This window comes from Chenopodium album, chromosome 2 (assembly GCF_948465745.1).
Source record: "Chenopodium album chromosome 2, dcCheAlbu1.1, whole genome shotgun sequence".
In the NCBI taxonomy this organism is placed as follows: domain Eukaryota; kingdom Viridiplantae; phylum Streptophyta; class Magnoliopsida; order Caryophyllales; family Amaranthaceae; genus Chenopodium; species Chenopodium album.
The window spans coordinates 65,069,501-65,075,999 of NC_137835.1; positions in this window are offsets into that span (position 1 = coordinate 65,069,501).

Here is a 6,499-nt window from a genome sequence, read left to right on the forward strand (position 1 = left end):
TTTAATTAGTTAAATAAATTCATGCATACACCCATATTGTAGTGTATTGACAACGTTAGTGGATTCTAGCACTTGGTATTATAAACTACTAATTGACTAACTATTTCGATCAATAATATAGTAAGACTAACTTGGACTTGTTTATTGGTTTATTGGTAGACGGAGGCTTGTAGGTGAACGTTCGGAGGTTAATTACCTTGAGTTTTACGCACGATCAAGGTAGTTTTCAATGTCCATCATCTTTAGAATCCCGTTAGGAAATTGTTTTGAAATATTATGTGTCAAATACGTGCTTATTTAATTATATGTGATGAGTGTGTTATCGTATGATATTATGGAATCATATATTATATATGAGTTTTCTATTTTGTGTAATAGTATATGTAATTTCGAAAATATGATTATTTGTTATCGTATGAGTTTTTTTTTTAAATATAACCTTGGGTATTGGATGATTGATTATACGTGATTGACGGTCTATATGGATGACCATGGTCTAATAATACTGAAATTGAAGTATTGTTACTTGAAATTAAATTGATTTGTGCAATACTTGTGTACAGTGTACTTGGATGATATAATCTAATAAAATGTACAGTGAAATTTAATTTAAGAAGGGAAATGAAAGCTGAAAGGGTGAAGAACAGGTTGCCCACTAGTAGTGATGGTTGCTACTAGTTGGTTAAAATTATTGTATATTGATGTTAGTATTCCTCCTAATCACTGGGTATTAGTGAGGGGTGTGCACACTAGGGACATTCTGTTTTATTTTATGGCCAATTGGGGTTACGCGCGACCCTCTGTAAAGTAGGTGGTGACAGGGACTAGTCCCGGCTTACTGGCGTTCTCTTTCCCTTTCTTAAATAAAGTAATAATATGTTATGTGACTATTTGAACTTGGTTGAGTATTAAAATATTTATGAGACTATATTATGTATAAAATGTTTTGAACCAAAATTATTTATTTTACGGGATGGAGTTGGAATTACTCAGTTTATCTGATTTTTGGGAGTCTTTTCTCTTTTCTTGTTTCTGATTTATTTTGCAGGTTGGTAAAAAGGGTATTCGGTTACGTGTGAGGAGACGTTAGAATAATCACGTAGCTAAGACAATTTAGTTTATCCTCGAATTTAATTATTTCCTCTCAATTATTGGTTTCAAATAATTGCAGTTTTGATGTAATGACTATTTTATTTTGCCACAACTTAGACCACTTAGTTATTTTAAATATTATGTTATTTTTGCTTTGCATTTATTTTCTACGGAAAATAAGTGTAGCAGTAACACTTCCAGAGTTCGATGGTTGGGCTTTTGAAAGTTAAAGGTTACTCTTATTGTTTTTAAAGACTTGAATTTTGGGGGTGTTACAGAAGCTCCCACTAAATTCCGCATCCAACTTAATTAATCCAATTAATTAAGCCGGTAAATCCCAAAATTTGTCAAAATAAATTTTGCCAATGCCGCTCAAAACCCGAGGCCTAGCCTCCAAAATTTATTAATTAAAATAAATTAAAATAAACAAAACGGCCAAAAAGCAAAATTAAAACGAGAGAAAAGTGCTTCGTCTGCCCAAGGCTAGCACCGTACCCTTGAGCACTCACACACACGCAAGTGCTGAGCGCTTGCCTAGCAGCCTCGGCCTTGCGTGTTGTGATGCTGCTGGGCGCTGCTTGGCAGCGCGCACTCGATGCACGTCTAGCTGCAGCTGCCTAGCACTGCTGCTACACCTTGCATCGTCTCGCACGCCCCTCATGCACCAAGTCAGCACACGGCTCCTCGCAGACACCTAGCATCACACGCACCAAGCGCAGCAGCCTCGTCCCTCAGCAGCCACATGCGGGCTATGCGAGCAGCCTAGCTGGTCGAGGGATGCACATAGCTATTGTGCCTTGGTTTGCATGCTTGTGCCTCGGGATTAATTCCCGATTTTGTGTGACATCTCTAATCAATTCTAAATTAATTTTAGAATTAATTCATTGAACAAAAATGAAAATTTAACCAAATCTAACTTAAAATAAAATTTTCAAAGTGCATCTAACCAAAATAATTCCCAAGAACCATTCTTTAATTAAATTGGTTTAACTTGGTGCAACAAAAATAAGAGGACAATTACTCACTATTAATTTAAATTAATCTTGAGTTTTTGACAAAATAAAAGGGAGTTGGAAAAATGAACATAAGTTCAATAAAGATTCCAACTTTAATACTTGTGAATCCTTGAAAAATTATATCTTCCAATATGAAGATAAACCATTTTTCTATCACAAAGTTTCAAACTTTATGATTCCAATCAACCAAAAAATGATTAAATCAATAAAGTTTAACAAAAATTCATGGAATTTAGTAATATAAAGTTTCAATCACTTAACAATTAAAGATTGAATCTTTAATACTTGGAAGCCTCAAGAACAACAATTTCACACTTAATGCAATTAGTTTGCAATTATGTGAAAAAATAAAACCAAGCATTCAAGCACAAATTACTACCAAGTAATCATGCCTAAAGAGATTTAAAATTGCATATAAAATATGTATTGAATCAATTACATAACCACCATAAATATGCAATTAATTTTTAAGGTTAGAAAGACTTAAAATTTTTCGTAAAAACGAAAAAACCCTCAAAAATAGCATTTCTGGTCGTTTTTTGGCTAAAAATCGAGTTCTACAAGGGTAAAACCATTTCCAGAACACATTTTCCACCCAAAATTCACTATTTTTGGGTCAAAATCTGGGTTCGGGGCTGAAGGTAGCTTAAATACGAAGTTAAAATAGATAATACGAGCTACTAATCTAATTAGCAACTTAAACCAGAAAAATTAAGCCATAAAAATCACCTTGAAAAATATTACTCCCTCTGTCCCAGTTTACTTGCAACATTTTGACTGGACACGCTTGCCGATGCACATGTTTGACCGTTGATATCTTTTATTATATATTTATATAAGTTATAAAAAGTTTACATTAAGAAACTATACATTAAAATAGACCCAACAACATCTTACATGATTACATTTACTTTCATATAATAGTTAAAAAAAATGGTCAAAGGGAGATGTGTGAATAGTGCAAAAAGTTAAACCGTTGCAAGTAATTTGGGACGGAGGGAGTATGATTTTAAAAATAAACGAGCGTGGCTCAGATACCGCTGTTGGGGTTTGGTAAGTCCAACTTACCGCGGAAACGACCCCGACCCAAAGAACCACTCGCAATTAATAAAACCATAAAGCATAACAAATAAACATAAAAGGATAAAATCGGAATTTACGTTTGACGCGTGCTTCGCCCGACCTAATGGGCTATTACTTGAAAGCTTTAGCTCCGAAAATACCGAGCCTCCAACGGTATCCACCCACAAAGGACGAACACCAACTTTTTAGGTCCGCTACCTTGGAGTTAGCAAGGTCCGACCAAAACCCAAGTGTTAATGGAGTTTAAGAGTTTTTGCCAAAATGCAATGCTCTTTCTAACTCCCACTCAAGCAAAGAATTCTCAAGCCATGCTATGGCTATTTATAAGGAAGGATAGCTTGTGAATTCAACTCATCTTTCAATGTGGGACTTTTTCACAAAAAGATCCCACATGGAAAGATTGATGAATTCAATCCTTAGTTAAATAAACCAAGGAATAAGTAACAAGTGTCACATGGTTAGGTGAGGACCACTTTCTCACTTGGTCCCCAAGGCAATTCACATGCAATGTGAACTAACCATGTGTCACCCAACCTTGAGCCCCAAGTTGGGTTCGGTTGGGCTATTTTATTTTGGCCCGTGTCCATCACCCATCGCCCCGGGTCCACGGCCCTTGACATATGTGTCGCCAACTCGCCATCATGGCACGCTGCCACGTGGCGCTTTGCCATGTGTGTTGCCACGTGGAACACACCTATTGGGCGCGCTTTCCTAGCCTTTCACGTGGCTAGGATTTTACTTGTTACTTAAAGCATTTTCCCGTCTCGCCAAATCCTAAATTTTGGCTCGACATGGGAGATTCTCTTACGCTCGGTTTCGACACTCCAAGCTCGAATTTCCGTCATCTAAATGTTTAACACTCGGGCGACGAATTAATTTCTTCCGAATTAATTCGTCGAGTTGGTTCGTATATTTTCTAGGGTGTGACCCGAAGGGTTTAGTCAAGATTAAGCTGTAATATTAATTATACATTAATATTACTGATCGGAAGCGGCCTCCACCCAGGCATTTCGATCACTTGACCTTACTGAATATATTAGCTTTCTAATAATTCTGAACCCGCTATCAGAATAATACACTTGTTCGAAGGACATCATTCCTTTCAGATTGCATGTTAGTCAGAAAGCACACATGAATACGAGAAGAATAAAGTATAAGCCTATTATCAGGGCAGGTTTAATCTCTTTTAGGTTAGATTCATCCTCGAACTTCTAGTCATGGTTCCAGACCTATTGAAGTTAACGATCTCATGGATCGTTAAGGGGTGTAACCTTCACCCTGTGAACGGTTTACAAGTTCCTAAAACTTGTTTGCGACTCTTTTGCTCTAGCTTCCTTTCCTTTGGACGCCACTATGCTTAAGTGTATGATCACAGTGGGGTTCAAGTTTGGGATAATGCTTGAAATATTCCCTACACTAATAGATCCAAGGTGGAGGGTGAAAATTGTCTATGTGTATCGAGAAGGGAATAGAGCGGCGGATTGGTTGGCCAACCGCGGAGTTGTTCAAGACTCTTAAAGTGAAAATTTTAGTGACATTCCGGTTGAGTTAGGTTGTATTTTAGAGGAGGATACTAGAGGTGTAGCGTATCCACGCTTTGTCCCTCCGTAGGTAGTATTATTTTTGAGTTGCTTTATTGTTGTTTTTACTTTTGTCATTTTATTCTGGTTGGAAATTTTCCTCGCGTGAATAAAAAAAACATTTAGATACTAATCTATAAAGAAAATCGTCATCAAATTGGATCTTGTTTGATTCGTCTCATTATGTGCTTTTCAAATATATAATTTTCATAATTTTTTTAGTACACAATTAACGATATTTAACAATAAGTAAATGATAATTAAAAGTAAACGGCCAAGATTCCTCTCCTCCTCTCTTCTAGGGTTTCTCCAAAATCTTGGCCGTTTAGGCAGGAAATAGTCTAATTTCTTCGGAAATTAGACTATTTCCGACCCTTTTCCTTTAATTTTATTTATTTTTGCAATTTGAATTTCAATAAATCTACACAAGTAGTGTAGATATTCGTCCGTCTCCCTATGGTGGAGTCGTTAGTTTTCGTCAGTTTAGTTGTTTGTTTTTGTTTAGGGTTTGTTTGTGTGTTAGGGTTCATCAAAAAAGTAATTATCTTTTGCCCTATTGTTAGTTCTTTGGTAAAGATTTGTTCGGGATCGCAACGGTTGTCGAATTTTCAAATGCGTTTAGGCGAATCAGATGAGAATCATCCTTACGGCTACAACAAATCGTTAGACCGTCTCTCCAAAAAGGCTGTATATTCCAGCGATGTGTGCGAGAGATGTACCATAATGCAAGATCTTTTCAACGATCGTAGCTCTGATGAAGGAAAACCTAATTTGATTCAATTTTATGTATTTGTTAATTTAGATTTCATTTGTAGATGTCGGATGGCTTTTTATTAATGAATTGATTTGTTTCAAAAAAAAGAAGGTATTATCTCCATTTTATATTATTTGTAAAGATTAGACATTTTATAATCACACTTTATGTCAAATCATTGCAAATAAAATGAAACGGAAATAGTAATAAATATCTAAAACACATTGAAGAGAATAAGTCCTAAATTATTCGATCGCTTAACTCATGTTTTATAATCGTATTCTTAGAGCATGGTTGGTAAGAAATTTTTTAGGTTAACTCATGTTTTAAAGTTCTTAATTTAATCGTATTCTAAGAGCATGTTTGGTAAAAAAAAAATTAGGTTGGAAACAAATTCAACTAAATTATACCGTTATTAGGTGTTTGGTTGGAAGACTTGGGTAACAATTACCATTACATAAGGGTAATTGTTTCCACTCATTTGTTACATCTCTAAAACCTAAGGTAATAATTACCCTTTCCTTAAAAAAAAACTATTAATTACCCTTACTTTTCTCAAACAAAAATTAACGAAGATATATAGGTTTAACTGATTCCTTTCTATCATATCATTAAATCAAACAAATGAAAAAGGTAAGAGTTGAATGATTTAAAAAAAACTGTCCGCAGTAATCCCACCTTTTAGGCGTCCACCTAAAATGAACCCACCTTTGTGTTTTATTTTTAAATAATTCGACCTTTTTACTAAATCCACTCAAATGGTCCCAAGTGACATGTATTTGACTGAGTAGATATTTTTTTATTCAATTTAATTTACACGTGTCACCATGTGATTGGTAAAAAAAATAAGTTTTATTTCTAATTTTATTTAAAGAAATAATTATTAGTAATTAACTATTTTTAACTTATTTCTCAAAAAAAAAAAATAAAAAAAAATTAAGCAAACCCTAGCCCCACCACGACTTTAGCCACCT